Source organism: Panthera leo, chromosome B3 (assembly GCF_018350215.1).
Source record: "Panthera leo isolate Ple1 chromosome B3, P.leo_Ple1_pat1.1, whole genome shotgun sequence".
Classification (NCBI taxonomy): domain Eukaryota; kingdom Metazoa; phylum Chordata; class Mammalia; order Carnivora; family Felidae; genus Panthera; species Panthera leo.
In genome coordinates this window covers 117,237,560-117,256,153 of record NC_056684.1, presented here as the reverse complement: position 1 = coordinate 117,256,153, position 18,594 = coordinate 117,237,560, and positions in this window count along the sequence as shown.

Below are 18,594 nucleotides of genomic sequence, written 5' to 3'. Positions count from 1 at the left end.
GTGGGCTCAGATTTGTGTCTTGGAAAAATGTGATAGCCGTGTGGCAACTGTGTGGAGTATAGACTAGAGGGGGCCAGGGAGAACAGGTTGAAGGCCTAGTCCAGATGAGAAATTTTGAGGCTTGAACTAGTGCAAGGTGGAAGGGGAGGATAGGATGGAGGGGGGAGAGGTATAAAAGTTAGACCACCTCCCCAACCCCTAGGACAGGTCTCATCTCTCGTGGGATGGCGGGAATGAAGCAAAGGGAAAAGAAGATGCTTTGATGCGTCACCCTGGATCCCTCAGGACTGAAGGACTTACACCGCCAGCCCCTAGGAGAATTGCCCTCAGCTGAAGACAGTTATCTTGTCCAAGATCATACCACCTTCATGGACATCCTACCATCAGTGACAGGTCCACGTCAGGGTACAAAATCTACATCCCAGGCCCTCGTCCCACCTTGAGACAACTCTGAGGGCCACACGAATTCAGAGCTCCCTCAGGGTCTGGCTGAAACCTTAGTTGACACTTCACTGCAGCTCAACGTCTTCTTTTTCCAATCCCGCTTTGCCTCCCTTCCTTTCCACAGGTGGGCACCCCAAGAGTGCTTTCTAGCACATCTCCCTACGCCAATCTTCATCTAAGAGGCTGCTTTATGGGAAACCCAAACCTGCAGCCGATGACGTCCAACCCGTTGGCTTGTGAGCAGTGTGGATGGCCATGTCATTCACCGATAGGTAGCATGAGGAAAGAGGAGGTGATTTGGGAGGGAGACCATGAGTCCACCTTTGGAAAAAATGGAGCTTGAACTTCCTGAGACTTCAGGGAGTGGGACTACATTTCAAAATCAACGTGTAGGCTGCACGTGTAAATTTGGGAGTCGTTAGTGTTCTGGGGTTAGCCGAGCATCAATCTGTCTCACTTGGGCTTTCGCACTCGCTATTCCCTTGACGCCTGTGTGGTTGCTGGTTTCTTCTCATTCAGACAATGAGATGTCAGATGTCAGCTTTTCCAAGAGGACTCCTTAGTCACCCAGTCTGAAGTGGCACCCCCTTCTTTGTTACCACCTCACTCTAGTTTACCTTTTTTGCATAGCTCTTAGTACTATCTGACATACTCTTATTTGTATCTCTGTCCTTCCCCCACTGGAATGTAAGTCTTTAAAATGGAGGGTCCTTACGGAAGTTGCTCACTATTCTGTCCCTAGCATCCAGAGCAGGGCCTGGCACATGGTAGACGTTCAATAAACATTGAATAATTGGCTGAATGAATCTGTTCTTTGTCTGCTGTGGACACTTACTAGATGGAACTTGCTAGACTGCACGCCCTCAGGTATTGCATCAGCTGGAATTAAATCTGAAGTCCCTGCACTCTTTGTCTCCAAGTTTCTGGCATTCTCTGCAAGAAAGCCTTCCCGAAATATGGCCATTTATTCATGTGAATCCAGACCATCCTTTCCTTGGCCACCAGTTCATGTCACCTCTTGGATGATGATTCTTCCTCATTTTGTTTTCCCCTGCACCAGTGGCTTGATTGGTGGTGATTAGCAGAGGGTGGTCCATTTATGTGAAACACCTGCTTCCCACCTGTGTCCCCCCCCCCATGAGCAGTCAGCTTTGGACCCAGTGCAGGAAGCTGGTGGGTGTCCTTCATAGCTGAGTGGGCTTCCAGAATTTTCTCCAGGAGTCAGATCCAAACTGGCACCATATGGGTAACCATCTGTACATCATTTTGCCAGCATCGCATCCAACACATCTGCCAGCTTGTGAAAGAGACCTGGAGAGGGATGGGGGCACCAAGGAGGATTGACAGAAAAACTGGCCCAAGAAGAAGGCCGAGCCAGACAGAGCAGTTTCCACTTTGTGAATCAGGTTGTGATTCAGTTGGCCTCCATTCACTTGTTCCTGGCACCTGCAAACACGAGCTCAGAAGGTGGTGTTCTTTCACTGCTCCCATCAGCCCACTCTGAAGAGAGTGGACAAGTGTGTCAAAGGTTATTTTACCTAACCCAGGGTGGGAAAGCACATCCTGGTGCATCAAAGTTCCCCCGGTAGGGGAAACTACACAGGACCGCGACCATGCTCCTCGTGCTGGCATTACAGCCAAGTCCTTGATCCAGCACCTAGGCAGGCTACACTATGGGCTAATTACCAAATGCTGTTCCTTGGGTCAATGATAAGACTCGAAGAACCAAGAGTCAGCACATTTGATTGGACGAGAGTAGGGGGATTACTCCAGTCCGAAGTGCAGGGGCGCCTGGGTGGCTCAGCCGGTGGAGCGTCCGACTTCGGCTCAGGTCACCATCGCAGGGTTTGTGAGTTCGAGCCCCGCGTCGGGCTCTGTGCTGACAGCTCAGAGCCTGGAGCCTGTTTCAGATTCTGTGTCTCCCTGTCTCTCTGCCCCTCCCCTGCTCAGGCCCCCACGACCCCGAAAAGTAAATAAACATTAAAACAACAAAGTGCAGAGAAACCTCAGGTCAAGCTGAAGGTACTCCATTCTGAAACATTCCTTAGTTCTGCATGTGTGATTTGCACACGTGGTTCTGTTATCTCAATTCCCAGTTACTCAACAAGCTATTGTCCCATTGGGTCATTGGGTGCTTTGCAACCTCCTCCGTTCTTCTTTTGTTCATGCATTCAGCCATTTGATACTTTTAAAATTCTTTTTAAGTGTTAGGTGCTGTAATAGGCATAGGGGACCCAAAGTTGACTGCCTCAAAGGAGCCCAGATGGGCAGGGGAGATAGGTGTACAGATAATATACCACAATAAGCCCACCAAAGGGGGCCCTTATCTCAAACGTGGGGAAAAGAGGGATCAGAGGCTTCTGGAGAGGGGTGGAACCCAAGCCAAGCTCCAAAGGGGGAATGGGATTTAGTGAGTAGGGAGAAGGGAAACATCCCAGGCACAGGGTGCGACTTGTGTGAAGCCGGTAAGTGAGGGACCGCAGAGCTCCCAGGATGCTGTGAGCCGTGCCAGTGCAGCCACAGCACAGGCTCAAGAAGGCGAGGGGCCAGACGAGGCATTTGGACACCATCCTAAGGACAATGGGTGCTCTGAAAGGATCGATCGGAAATGTCAGAGGGTCAGACCTGAAATCTGCCAGAGACGATTCCGGCTGAATTGCAGGAGGAGCGCTGGGTTGGGCTGTAGCAGTAGGAGCTGGAAACAACGGCAGTGGAGTGGGGAGGGAGAGAGTCACTGAAGAGACACAAAAACAGAATTTACAACTAATTGGTCGTGGAGGGGCTGGGGGAGAGAAGAAGACTCCTGCGTTAGGCTTGAAGAAATGGACGGATGAAGTGCCCTGAACAGGTGCCTCAAGGAGGAGCAGGCGGGAACACCTCTTCCTCAGCCTCAGAAAGAGGCCTGGATCTGCTCAGTGGCTAAGGAGGTAGGCAAGAGGCTTCCTCTACGTGGACTCAGAAGACCCTTCTCTCAAGAAGCTGCTTCTAGAGGGGCGCCTGGGTGTCTCAGTAGGTTAAGCATCCGACTTCAGCTCAGGTCACGATCTCTCGGTCCACAAATTCGAGCCCCGCGTCGGGCTCTGGGCTGATGGCTCAGAGCCTGGAGCCTGCTTCCGATTCTGTGTCTCCCTCTCTCTCTGCCCCTCCCCCATTCATGCTCTGTCTCTCTCTGTCTCAAAAATAAATAAACGTTAAAAAAAATTTTTTTTTAAATAAAAAAAAAAAAGCTGCTCCTAGAAATGAATCCCCTGGGGAAGCCTGGAGTGGCTGGGACGGCCGCCCTGGGCATGGGGCACTAGACACTGCCCACACTGGGATGCAGGATAAGGCCACTGTGAACTAAAAGGAAGTATTTATGAGCCAACTGGGTCTCTGGACCAGGACCATGACTATGAGAAGGGGACTTGTGGTTTGCACTTCCTCACATGAAGCAGGTGGAACAGGGAGAGGGCAGGGCTTTGGCTGTCACGCCCAGATCCCTTTTTAGGGCCAAGGAAGAGGCTAGTTCTGACTGTGGTGAGCTGGAGACCCGAGTCCTGGCTCCTTGGTCCTTTATGACGCCGACGAGCTACTTGAAAGAGATCACATGCGTAGATTATACCAACACAGACTCTGCTTTCTCTGGAAAGCAATTTCAAAACCACTTCATTCTCCACCTGCATTTGGCTAATGGCCTGATTATAGCCACACTAATAACCTTCAAACACTCTCAGGAGCGGCCTTGGCTCTGAAAGGTACCGCCTCCCTTCCTCCTTGCCCTATTTCATGCTTCTCTGGGACTGCAGTGACAACAGCTGTTTATTTCTCCCAGGGCCCGAGTTACTTGGAGGAGAGGCAGATGGCTGTGGGCTAATTCCTGAAGTGCACTTCTGGGGACCATCAGCCCGGGCTCCCAGGCTGACATCCCACACGGGGCTACAGGTCAGAACATGAACAATCGCCATGAATATGGATGCCGAGGGTGGAGGCTGATTGCTTCTGTCCTGCCGGGCAAAACTGTCAACCTGGGCGGGGATGACATTTTTGCTGAGATACAGGGTCGGGGGGAAGGGCTGTCCCCTCCCTGAGCCCCAAGGCAAATGTTTCAAGATTTAGGATGCTGGCCTCCCAGGGAAAGGTGTCGCTGTCAGGAGAGACAGCACAGAGAGGGTTTTGCGTCTGCCGGACAGTCTTTCCATTCAGTTCTTTTCTCTCGCCCTCACAGCACCCAGTTATGAGCCTGGATGGTTGGGGTTGCAGGAGGGGTTTTGTGATGGCCAAGAATCTGGATGGATGAGCATCAAGTTATTTTGAAGAAATGGACGGATGAAGTGCCCTGAACAGCGACAAGGTGCCTCAAGGAGGAGCAGGCGGGAACACCTATTCCTCAGCCTTTTCTAATTCTAAGGAACTAGGTGTCCTCGTTCAGGAGTCGGCTGACAGTGTTCTTTGTCTCCCTTTTTATCGTCCAGTTCCCACCCAGCCTCCATTGTTCAGCTCATGCCCCACCCAGCCGTCCCTTGAATCCGTCCCTGATGACTCCAGTCCACAGCGAGCTGACCTTCACAGTCTCAAGGGCTGGGTCATGGCTACCACCTGCAGCTGGGCACTTCATTACATGCTGCCTGCTTGCTCTTCCTCTGCATAGTCTCATCTGTGCCCCGAGACTGTGAGCACTCTGTGGTCAGAGACATTGCTGGTCTCCTGTGGCCCTTGGTTCGTGCCGAGCGACCACCGTTCTAAGGGATAAGTCTCTAGGACATCAGCGCGGCTGGTCATTGTCACTGGATATCATCACCCTGGGGCTGTGGGAATGCCTGTCCCCAGAGAGACTCCGCTGAAGACGGCTCCATATGCTTCCCTGTCATGTCTCTGGGCATCAGGGCTGGACGTTTCCTCCTCTTCCTGCCCTCCCTAGCCCCTGAGTAGGTCTGTAGGAAGGGGGATGCCTTCTGAATTGGGTTTGTTACTTGGACGACTGGCTTCCCACCTGGTCTGCTGGAGATGATGCATGTGGCACGTGCAATGATGGCCAGGGACAATGATTACCTGTTCAGAGGCCCTGACCACTCGGGGGCCTGTGCTTTTGCCTGCGTCATTTCCTTTCCCGAAAGATCCCTCGGCATCCCTTTCATCAGTGTCCACTTGACAGATGCCTATTTGCCCCCTAAGCCTCAGTGCAAATGTTACCAGTGTTCTGTGGTTTCTTCAGCCTCCGGCCCCCAGAATTCCAAACTATTTTGCCATTCCTTTCCCCTGAGCACTTTTCACGTGAAGCTCATGTATGCACCTGTGCCCCCGGAAGACTCCTGGGATCTCTTCAAGGGCACAGACTCTGCCTCGGACGCCTTGCTAACCTTGACACTAGCCTGACACGTCATGAGGGCGTGATACGCACTGTGGGATGGAGCTGAGTGAATTCTGATGGCAACTGGGAGATGCCGAGGTGTTTTTAAGCTGGAAATGGGTATATTTCGATAGTGCTGGAGGCTTTTGGCCAGAGACAGGGATGTTACTGGAAACAGTCAAGGTCAGAGGCAGAGGCAGTAAGAATGGAGCAGAGCAGAACTGGCAGGATTCGATATCCAGTGGGGCTGGAGGCTGAAGGGGGGATCAGTCAAGGTTGACTGCAGGCTGTTGGGAGGTGGGGCCATGGGGTATCACCAAGGGAGGCAGTCATTTGGGGGGGGGGGAGGAGGAGGACACGGCTGTGTCCCTGAAGCTTAGTGACGCTCTTCCCAAGCCAAAGAAAAACTCAAAAAGCATCCCCCCCCAAAAAAAAAAATTAGTAAAATATGGATCTCTCAAATGAGCGGAATGAAGTTCTGTTTGTGTTCTGAGTTGAAGAGAGCAATAGACTGGCCCTGAGTCAGAATCCAGGTGTCAGGTGTAGCTAATTGCAACCGCTTACTGTGAGAGCCAAGGCAGTGCAGAGGTCAAGAGTTCCAACCCCCGGAGGGACGGGAGGGGCTTTTATCCTGTGCCGATTCCCAGACCACTCATAAAGCCTCTGCACTTGCCTTGAAGGTGACACACTCTGGCTCCTTCCTCCATTTAGAGTGAGGTGTGATTCGGGTTTTGAAAGCAATGTCTATCTGTTACGGGGGCTGATGGCCTGGGTTAGATAGCCACTAATCTGAGTTGTTCCCGTGTCCCTCAGATCTGGAAATAGCATCTCAGTGACATGAGGAAGTGGCTTCTCCAGTGGGGACTGTGCTGGGCTTCTTCCAAGGACACTGGGAAATGGAATTCACCTTCCAGACTTGAGCGGAAGGTGGTGCTTCGGGGGCGCCCGGGGGGCTCAGTCGGTTGAGCGTCCGACTTCGGCTCAGGTCACCATCGCAGGGTTTGTGAGTTCGAGCCCCGCGTCGGACTCTGGGCTGACAGCTCAGAGCCTGGAGCCTGCTTCGGATTCTGTGTCTCCCTCTCTCTCTGCCCCTCCCCTGCTCTCACTCTGTCTGTCTGTCTGTCTCTCTCTCAAAAATGAATAAAACATTAAGAAAATTTTAAAAAAAGAAGAAGAAAGAAAAGAAGGTGTTACTTTAGATGGCACATGTACCTGGAGTTCTAGTGTCACGGTCCAGGCAGCTACAAGGTGTGAGAACACAGTTCCTCGGGTGTGTTTTTATTATGTACACGCACAACCTAACCCAGCTTTTTTCAAATTATAATGATGTTTTCTGGGGACATTTCAGCTATTGCCTGGACATGATACGAAAGGGAGCTGCACTAAATGTGTGTGCTTTTCAGAGGCAGGGTACAAAGGGGTCAATCATGGAGGTAGGAAGGGTGGAAGAGAGGTAAGAGGTAAGTGCTAGAAGCTGGTGAATGCTACGGGAATGTAGAACCCTGGCCATGTTTACATGCAGAGAACTCTGTTTCTTCTGGAAGAGATTTTGCTCAGATGTCCAGCATTTAGGCACAGGAGACCACCCCTAACAGATGGCAGTTCAAACCTTCAGTGTATTCGCTCAGAAAAATTTCGTATAGATATGAATTTCATATGCATCTGAATATGGAATTCTGGGCAAGAGAAAATTACTGATGGCTTTGGTACCACTCCTGAGTCAGAGACAGTGTAGGGCTCTGTTGTTAGTATCAACAAAATCCCTGCCTGTTTCAGCCCCCCTGATGGGTACATCAGTGCCGATATGCATGAAGATGAGTTTAATAAACAAAATGGGGGTTCAGCCTCGTGAGCCTGGGGGCCCTCTGCCAGCAGCCTGACTCTTCAGATGGCACCAACAGTTCCAGAAATAAGAGGGAAGAGTTCTCGGCAGCAGAGGTCAATGCTGTCAGGTGAATTAATTTCACCTGAAAGACATACATAAGGCATCTCAGAGCCTCGGGCTCTCATACTGGGTCCCAGACTTAGAATTTGGTGTAAATTTATATTACTCGTGAAATTTGCAGGGGTTTAGAGCTCCTCTGAAGATCATTTATTCTTCCCAAGGGATAGTGGGCAGCAAGTTAGGAGCACTGAGGGCCTGGAAGAAGGCACTTGGATCCATCATGCTGAGAACCCCAGGCTGACAGATTCCTACTCTCCAAGGCTGTCTGTGTCCTGGGACCACAGCCTGGCTCACACAACTGCACCATATCACAAAGCTGTCTTGTTGTGGATACTCGTTTTGTTGACATTTCTGCAAACAGTTCTGTTCCGAATGGTTAGAACCAACCAAAGTGTTTATACTTCAAGGTGCAGAAAACATTCTACGAAATTACAGATCTGTCCTAACCTATCGGCTGCTTTAATGGTGCACTAAAGGAATGACCTTACTGTGTTGGAAACCTGGGTCCTTCTGCTATAAATCAGCATCATTTATTCTATTTCTATTACAGATTCCAGGATGATGCTATTTGCTGAAGACCCTGTATGCACTTTTTGGGGAGAGAACCACGGGATCTTTCTTTGCTCTCAGGAACTCTGTATATGGTGGGCCCATGTGTGTAGGTGCCCTCCTTTATGTGCCCAGAGACATATCTAAACTGGTTTAAAAGGGCCTGGAGGAAATGCCTTAAACAGGAAAACTGGGAGAATAAAATGTGTATTGCTTTGTGGAAAGGAAAGCAAAAAGGTGATAGAGCCACGAACAAAGGAGAATCCTTCCTCAACTGTGTTCATGGAGACTGGAACTTGGTAAGAGGCCTTGAACCCCGCAGAGGGGTCTGATGACTAAAAAATTACAGGGACACTGTCATCAGACTGTTTTCCTGAGAGGCAGTCCCACCAGATGGCCCTGGAAGACCAGGAGGGAGAGCTTCCAGCCATCCTAGATCACTTTCCCAGAGAGGAACAGGGTAGATGAAAATGAGGTCTGAGAGCAGAACTCATCCAGCCTGGGGCTGAGCACCACACACAGCCTTGGCTTCCAAATGGGACTGGCTTTTATTTCCAGAAGTGATGGAGGCGGGGGAGAAAGGGTCATCCCACATGTACTGCTGAGGGCAATCTGGATGAGTCTGGAGGCAGGCATGCCCATCTCTCACTGGCCCTCTTCAGGCCACTGACTGAGGAGCTCTGCCCAGGAGCCCTTCTCCATCTGAAGGTATGTCAGCTGGTAGTCTGCCCCTCCTCAGCCTCAGTGGCCCCATCTGTGGACCTCCAGATCACCTCTCCATATTCCCCTAGGATAAGGACTCTGGTCCCCACCTCCTATGCTCTGCCTCTGTTCTGTCTTCCGCTGTCATCCCAAGTGGCCTCAACATCCACTGGGATGACCCCTTACCTCCTCCACTTTGACCTGCCTGCCCCTCGCCAGCTCTACTACCCCGATGGCCAGACCCCAAATCCTCCCCCTCTGAAATAAGAAACGTGAAACGCCCTTTTGAACACCTCTTGTCTCTTCCCCTCCCTCACTGCCTTCGCTCTCAGGAAGCCCTCTCCTAGCCAGCCAGCTCTGTTCTCATGCCCCTTTGGACTCGGTCTCCTGGCCCCATGGCATTCCTTCATCCTGACTTGAGTCCCCTGAAACATCTTTCACTCATCTCTCCCTGTCCAACCCCCACACTCACTGAGTTACCACGGGGCTTCCTGTTCTCCCATGGCATCTCGTGAGTCTGTCCCCTCTCTCCACCTTCACCGCAGGCCCTACCCTGGTTTGAGCCCATCATGACGTCTCTCTTTGGTCTGTAGCTCTGACCTTTCTTCTTCTTTCACCCTCACTCCTAGCCTCCACCCTCTTCATGTTCCACTCACGGGGTTCACTCACTGCGCCCTAAATAGGCCAGGGATTTTCATGCCTCTCTCTTCCTCTCTCCTTCCCATGTAGAATTAGTTTCCCTTTGCCATGTGCGTTTTATGTGTACCTGTGCCCCTCTTGCCCTGTGTCCCAATTGGTTGGTTACACACGTCTGCATCTTCTACTAGAAGGTGTGGTCTCTGAGGACAAGGGCCACTTTTACTGAACTGTGTAAGCTCAGCAGGCAGCACAACACCTGTCACGTGGCCAATTTTAATAAATATTTCTAGACTTAAATTTCCCACGATAGGCCTTCCATTAGAACTGCCCACTGGGTCATTTGTCAGGTCAGCTAGCAAATCCTGCCTCATTCCCATCTACTCCTGCCTTCTGCCAGTTCCTTCTTCCTCTGTGGGGCCAACTGCTGGGTGGTCTTTGCTATTCTGCCATAACATGAGGCTACACCGTGGAGGGGTGGGAGGGGCAGCAGGGACTGGGGAATAACACAGAACACTGTGTGAGTGAACTGGCATAAGTTCTGTGGGCTTGCCAGCTGGCACCATGTGGGAGAGCCAAAGGGAAAGTTGGTTTTCTCCAGCCCAAAGCTCAGACTCCTGAGTGCAGTCACGAGTCTTAGCGCTAAAGGCTTAGGAGTGAGAAGTGTCAAGGTCACCTCTGCTTCATGCCTGACCAGGAAGGGGCCTTGTGGGTGTGTGTGTGTGTGTGTGTGTGTGTGTGTATTGCCAGCTACTGGGCGTGTCCAGAGAGTTCATAACATGCCTCCCCAGCAGAGCTAGAGGAAGAGCCACTGATCCAATTTGTAATTTGTCATTTGGTTTGATCCCAACGTTTTCCCTTTATTCCTGACTTGATAGATTCATCTGCAGGCTCAGTGGGTTCATGCTGGCAAAGTCTTGTACTCAAGCATTTGATACTCAATAGATTGGCTCCCAGTCATGTGCGTGTGTGCATGCACGTGTGTGTACATGTGTACACGGAGCATCCTTAACCCCTCCGTGAGGGACCTTTTTTCCAGAAGGGGAACCCAGGATTGGTCGCTTTGTGAGGGTGACAAGCAGAGAACCAGTGCAGGGGGTTGGAATTGATTTAAAAAATTCTGGGTGTAGACAGACTGCAACGAACAGGACTTTACCCTCCGTCTTTGGTTGGAGAAGTGGATAGGAGTTATATGCCTTTTCTGAACTTCAATCAAACCCTCTTCCCATACAGTTCTCAGCCTGAAAGAAAACATAAGAAGCATCTGGTTCAGTGGATCACATCTGACTGTGTATTAGAGTTACCTAAGATTACATTTGCCCCCGTTTTATGAAAATGTAATTAACCTATCACATTGTATTTGTTTAAGGTGTACAACATAATGATTTGATGGATGTATTTATTGTGAAATGATCACCATTTTAGTTACTGTCTTAGCAACTTTCAAATAGTACAGGATCGTTAACTATAGTCTCCATGCTGTGTGTTAGATTCCCCAGAATATACTTTTCCTATAACTGGAAGTTTGTACCTTTTGCCCATCTTTATCCATTTCTCCCATATCCCACCCTGCTTCTGGCAACCACCAACCTGTTCTCAGTTTCCGTGAGTTTGGCTTTTTTTAGATTCCACATATAAGTGAGATCATACAGTATTTGTCCTTTCTGTCTATTTTGTCTTCAACATCCATCCATGTTGTCTCAAATGGGAGTATTTAACATTTTTTTTTAAATGTTTATTTACTTTTGAGGGAGACAGAGACAGAATGCGAGTGAGTTAGGGGCAGAGAGAGAGGGAGACACAGATCCGAAGCAGGATCCAGGCTCCGAGCTGTCAGCACAGAGCCCGATGCGGGGCTTGAACCCACAAGCCGTGAGATCATGACCTGAGCTGAAGTCGGACGCTCAACCAACTGAGCCACCCAGGCGCCCCTTTTTTCCTCTTTTATGGCTGAATAATATTTTATATGTACTTTCTTTTCTTCTTCTTTTTTATTAATCAGAAAAGACAGTTTATTTTGCACTGGTGCTGGCCCAGCAGAGTCACCTCCAAAAGCTGAGCCTATATGTATTTTCTTTATTATGTTATTATTATGATTTATTATATATATTTTCTTTCTTTTCACATTTTCTTTATCCGTTCATCTGTTAATGAACATGTAGGTTGTTTCCATGTCTTAGCTATTGTTAATGCTGCAATGAATATGAAGTTGCAAATGTCTCTTCAAGACAATGATTTTGTTTCCTTTGGATCTATATGCCCTGAAGTGGAATTCTTGGATCATGTAGGAGTTCTATTTTCCATTTTTTAAAAATCTTCTTTTAAGTTTATTTATTTATTTTGAGGGAGGGAGAGAGATCAAGGGCGCACACGAGTGGGGGAGGGCAGAGAGAGGTGGAGAAAGAGAGAATACCAAGCAGGCTCCCTGCAGTCAGCACAGAGCCCAGCTGGGGGCTCAGGCTTACAACTCAAAAGATCATGATCTGAGCTGAAATCAAGAGTTGGACCCTTAACTGGCTGAGCCACCCTGCCTCTCTCTTTTCAACTTTTTAAGATACCCCAGTACTGTTTTCCAAAGTGGCTGCACCAGTTTGCTTTCCCACCAACAGTGCACGAGGGTTCCCTTTTTCCACATCTTCACCAACATTTGTTATTTTTTATCTTCTGGATGTTAGCCTTTCCGACAGGAGTCAGCTGATATCTCAGGGTGGTTCTGATCTGCATTTCCCTGATTAGTGATGTTGAACCCCTCTTCATGTACTTGTTGGCCATTTGTACATCTTCTTTGAAAAAAAAATGTCTGTTCAGTTGCTCTGTCCATTTTTTAATTGGATTGTTTGGTTTTTGTGTTGTTGTTATTGAGTTGTAGGAGTTCTTTATATATTTTGGATACTAACCTCTTCTCAGATTTGTGATTTGCGACTATCTTCTCCCATTCAGAAGGTTATCTTTTTCATTTTGTTGATGGTTTCCTCTGCTGTGCAGATAGGATTACTTACTAAAAATGGAGATCCCTGCAAGGTCCTTCTCAAACCTTCTGATTTGGAACCTGTGGAGGTGAGGCTTGACATTCTTTTTTTTTAACATTTGTCCCAGATGGCCTGGGGTACCATGAGCTGCCTAAGGCCACACAGCTAATGGTGGCAGCTCCAGAACTAGAACCCCAGTCTTCTGACTCCATCCGGGGCATTTCTCTTACAGCTTGAATGTCCCTAGGGCTTAAAGCTTTGGGAAACGAGGCTCACGTTGGATGCAAGAGAGTGTGTTGAGTGGCTCTCTTATCCAGCAGACCACTAATCCACATAATTTAATTAGTTCCTTACAAGGTGGGGCTCGAGGACTTGAATTCCCAGAGCAGGCAGAGACAGTTGAAACAGACCACTTGCTCTGGGATGACCTGGCACCTGCTGACCCTGTCTTTGCCACTAGATAGGATTTCAAAGTTCTCTGTGTCTACCTCTGCCCACACTCTCTGGGGACCAGCTCTTCTCTTGGCGACTTAGAAAAACAGGCTTGGATTTCCCTCTGGCCTATAGTGATCTCACCTCCCTCTCTTTTTCCCTTCCTCCTTCCTTTCCTCTTCCTCTTTGTCCTTCTTCTTCCCTCCCTCCTCTCCCCTCTACCCCCTCTCCGTTATTAGAATATGATTCACATACCATACAATTCACTCATTTAAAGCATACAAGTCAATGGTTTTTAGTATATTCGCAGAGTAGTGCAACATCACCACAATCAATTTTAGAACATTTTCATCACCCCTGAAAGAAATTCCATCACATTCCACTCTAAGCAATGACTTTTCTGCCCCCTCTTCTGCCCCACTCTACCTAGCCCCAAGCAATCACTAATCCACTTCCTGCGTCTATAGATTGGCCTTTTCTGGACATTGCAAATAAATGGAATCATACAATATATGGTCCTTTGTGACTAGCTTCTTTCACTTAGTGTGTTTTCGAGGCCCATCTATGTTGTACCATGTATCAATATTTCATTCCTCTTTAGGCCATTCCACTGTATGGATATATCATATTTTGCTTATGCATTTATCAATTGACAGAATCTGGATTATTTCCCTTTTTTGGTTATTGTGAATAATGCCATAAATATTAGTGTCCACATTTTTGTATGGTCATATGTTTTCATTTTTTCTGGGTGTATACCTAGGAGGGGGATTGCAGGGTCACATGGCAATTCTATGTTTAACCTTTTGAAGAAATGCCAAACTGTTTCCCAAAGTGGTTACACCATTTTACATCCCCATCAGCAGTGTATGAGAGCTCTAATTTACCCACATCCTCATGAACACTTATTATCTGTCTCTTTGTAGATAGCCTACCTAGTGGGTGTGAGGTGGTATCTCATTATGTTTTTGACTTGCATTTTCCTGATGGCTAATGATGTTGAGTATCTTTTCACGTGCCTGCTGACCATTTTTTTCTTTGAAGAAATGTCTACACAAATCCTTTGCCCATCTTTTAATTGTGTTGTCTTTTTCTTATTGAGTTTTAAGAGATATATAATGTAGATATAAGTACCTGTCAGTTGCATAATTCTCAAATATTTTCTCCCAGTCTAGGGATTATTTTTTTCACTTTCTTGATGGTATTCCTTGAAGCACAGAAGTATTTATTTATTTATTTATTTATTTTTTAAATGTTTATTATTTTCAAAGAGAGAGATAGAGTGAGCAGGGGAGGGGCAGAGAGAGAGAGATACACACAGAATCGAAGCAGGCTTCAGACTCTGAGGTGTCAGCACAGAACCCGATGTGGGGCTCAAACTCATGAACTGTGAGATCACGACCTGAGCCGAAGTCAGATGCTTAACCGAGTCAGCCAGGCACCCCTGAAGCACAGAAGTTTTTAATTTTGATGAAGTCAAATTTACCTAGTTGTTTTTGTTGGTATTTTTGGTGTTATATATAAGAAACTATTGCCTAATCCAAGGTCATGAAAATTTATCTCTATATTTTCTTCTAAGAATTTTATAGTATTAGTATCTTTTATCCATTTCGAATTAATTTTTGTACGGTGTGAGGTAGGGTCCAACTTCATTTTCTCAACTTTATTTAGTTGTTCCAGCACCATTTGTTGGAAAGACGATTCTTTTCCCCACTGAGTTCTTTTGGCAGTCTTGTTAAAAATAAATTGACCATAAATGTATGGATTTACTTTTAGACTCTTAATTCCATTCCATTGACCTATATGTCTATCCTTACACCTGTACCACACTGCATCGATTACCGTAGCTTTATAGTAAGTTTTAAAAGTGGGTCCATCCACTTTCTATGTCTACCTTCCAGCACACACAGTAAAGGCTAGGATGTGGTCTGAGTGCAAGGGCTGAGTAGAGGGGTTGAGGGCATGTAAGGAGAGGTAGGTCTGTGGGACTCAGAGGCCTAGTCTTTTAACCCTTGTCCTGCCATAGCCCTGTGTAACCTTATGTGAGTTACTTCATATTTCCGTATGTTACTTCTCTGTTTCCTATTCTGTAGAATGAAGATTCTGGGCTAGTTGACTATTAAATGAATTTTTAATTCTAATAGTCTGGAGGCATGGGAGACTCATTTTCTATAGGCAAATTCTATCACAGGACCCCCTGACTTTATGGCAAAACATTTGTCAGTCTTTCACTCACTTGGAACTTAGGTATGAGACAGGAAATATACAAGATGATTCTGGATTATCTTGCCATATTGGCCTGCGTTTCATGGCTGCACCATTCTACCCATTCCACCCTACCCTGGATCTCCATGTCCATGGGGTCTGGTCCAGCTTCCAGGTAGCTTTTATCACTTCATTATTCTGTGTTAATCTCTTTGGGAAAGGACTGGGAAAGGCCCAGAGTTATTGGGAGTGGTCTACACAGCACTACTTGCTAACTGAATAAAGATTCAGTCTGATATGCACAATTGCTTCCCTTTGCTTGCAAGTCAGTAGTTTCTGGTAGATGAATAATCATGCATTTTCTTCAGTGTACGGGGTTGTCATCACGTATTTTCTCAAACAGCAGCTCATGGATTTTGGAGGCTTAAAAAAATGACTTCTTACTGAAGAAGCCGTGGCCAATGAGCCTGTGGGGCGGGTGGTAGTGGGGACCTGAATTCCGGGCCCTGCTCCTGTGTCTCCTCTCCGTCTCCCTGCTCTGGTCCTGTTTCCTTTTTTTAAATTTTTTTTTTTTTTTTACATTTATTTATTTTTGAGAGACCGAGAGAGACAGAGCACAAGGTGGGGAGAGGCAGAGAGAGAGAGAGAGAGAGGGAGGCACAGAATCCAAAGTAGGCTCCAGGCTCTGAGCTGTCAGCACAGAGCCCGACGCGGGGCTCGAACCCAGGAACCCTGAGATCATGACCTGAGCTGAAGTCGGACGCCCAACTGACTGAGCCACCCAGGCGCTCAGCCTGTTTCTTTATGTTTAAAAACAAAACACGGAGGAATGTTCTACTGATACATGCAACGATGTGTGTTGTGCTAAGTGAGAGAAGCTAGATCCAAAAGGCCACACACTGTATAATTTCCATTATGTGGCTCTCTGAAAAAGGCGACGAAAACAGATCAATAGTGGCCAGGAGCAAGTGGGTGGGGAGAACGGATCAACAATAAAGAGCCACAAGGGCACTTTTGGGGGTGAATTACTCTCTATCTTGATTTTTGGTGGTGATGACATCACTGTGTAAGTTGCTCAAAATGGAAAACACTGTATCTAAAAGAGTGAATTTTACGGCATGTAAATTATACTTCAATAAACACAAAAATGTGAAATACGCTCACACACTAGTTAGCACACATGTGCACGTGCGCACGCACACACACACACACACACACACACACTCACGCTCACACTCACTATTTAACTAGAAAATCTCTAAGATCCCTGCAAGTGCCAGGATTCACTGGTTCTCCCCTGGGGGGACAGTCAAGGGCAGGGCGACAGGAAGAGATACCCAGGGCCTCATCTCATTTTGAAACTTCCCTTCCCTGATTCTTCCTACCCTTCCCCAACTCAGAATAATCTTTCTGTGATGTAGTGTGCAAAGGAGGAAAAACAGGTTTCATTCGTGTGGTTTGCCATTTTAGGAACAAGGCCACTCCCTCCACAGCCATGCATGTGTCCGTGTGCCCGCTGAACCTCCTCGGAAGACAGGCCTTGCCCACAGCCGCTCATCCCAGCTCTGAGGTCTGAATCGTTGGCCTGGAATGGAATATTTCTGAATAAGAGCCCAGAATCCAAATCCCAGTGAAACAGCCACAGAGGCCTGTCAGAAGAATGGGAATCTAGATAGAGAACATGGAATCCTACTTCCGTTTTCCATCCAGCGTCTGAAGGAGGAGCCCTCTAGCCTTCTGCTCTGCAATTTACTAAGGCCTAACACAAGACTGTTGAGACCATCCAGGTGACACAGAGTCAGGGAACCGGGCCCTCGCTGGGAAGAAGACAGCAAGGGGCTTGACACTGGCAGAGGCTGCTACCTGCACCCACAAAGAAACCGCAGCCAGCCTCCCTGCTGGCAGGAAGAGCCAACGCTCAGGGGCCAGGCCACTGCGAAAGCTGCCGGGTGGGGATCTACAAAGGCCCTCCACCTTCACGACCTCCCAGTGCCGAGACCAGCCCCATTTCATGAGCACTTACTATGTGCCAGGCCGAGGCCAAGCCCTCTGTATTCATTCACAACAACTGTAAGATTTTAAAATTCTAATCTTTGTTTTACAAACAAGGAAACTAAGTGAAGAGGTGGGACTCAGCCTGTGCAATCAGGGGCCGTTTCTTTCTTTTGTCTGCTGCTGAGATAGGCTAGACCTAGCTAGGCTAGCTCCAAGGCTCCGAGGGGCCTGAGCCCGTGCTTTAAGGCAGCAAAAGCAAACGGAGAGTGCTGTTCTAGATGGAGCTCATGTTGAGCCCCCCCCCACCCCCACCCTCCCGAGCCCATTTAGAACAAGCCAGACCCAGGGCACCTGGACGGCTCAGTCAGTTAAGCATCCAGCTTCGATTCAGGTCATGATCTCACAGCTCATGGGTTTGAGCCCTGCGTCGGGCTCTGTGTTGACAGCTCAGAGCCTGAAGCCTGTTTCAGATTCTGTGTCTCTTTCTCTCTGCCCCTCCCCTGCTTGCACTCTGTCTCTCTCTGTCTCTCTCTCTCTCAAAATAAATAAACATTAAGAAGAAGAAGAAGAAGCCCGACCCTGTAGCTTCTCCTTGGCCAGGGAGTCCTTCCCCCCGGTATACAGAGTCAGGGACAGATCCTGTGATCCCACTGTGTGTGCCGAAGGGCTGGGTATAGGGAAGGGGCCCAGCTGCGTGCACTGGAGGGTCTGGCTGCATGCACTGGAGGTCCCAGGAATGGAAGCCAGGAGTTCATGTGGGCACTTCTTTTTTTTTTTAAATGTTTATTTATTTTTGAGAGAGACAGAGACAGAATGCGAGTGGGTTGGGACAGACAGAGAGGGAGGCACAGGATCCGAAGCAGGCTCCAGGCTCCGAGCTGTCAGCACAGAGCCCGACGCGGGGCTCGAACTCAAGAGCTGCGAGATCATGACCTGAGCTGAAGTCGGACGCTCAACCGACTGAGCCACCCAGGCGCCCCTCATGTGGGCGCTTCTGCTCAGGAAGGCAGATGGAGGGAAAGCGTGCCACCAGTGCTCTGTGGCCAGCAGGGGGCATGCCCCTCAGAGGGGTTCCTGCTTACTTGTCCAAGCCACAGAGCCTGGAGGCTGCCACATCCCAGAAAAGGTCCTAAGACATGCATTGGAAGCTGGGACTAGTGAGCAGTTGGAAGCTGGCACCAAGGAAGGGGTAGCCTCATGCCCTTTGTGCCAGAAGTCCCTGGGGAAGATTCCCAGGTGGGCACAGCTCTTAGTGTTATAAATGGCAGCCCCAATCCCCACCTGTCCCCTGGACCTGAGCACATCTCTGCTCCTGGTGGTCAGCAGGATACACGGGCAGTGACAGCTTGTTAGAGGATGATTCTGGAAATAAGCCAAGTGGCTCTGCTGGG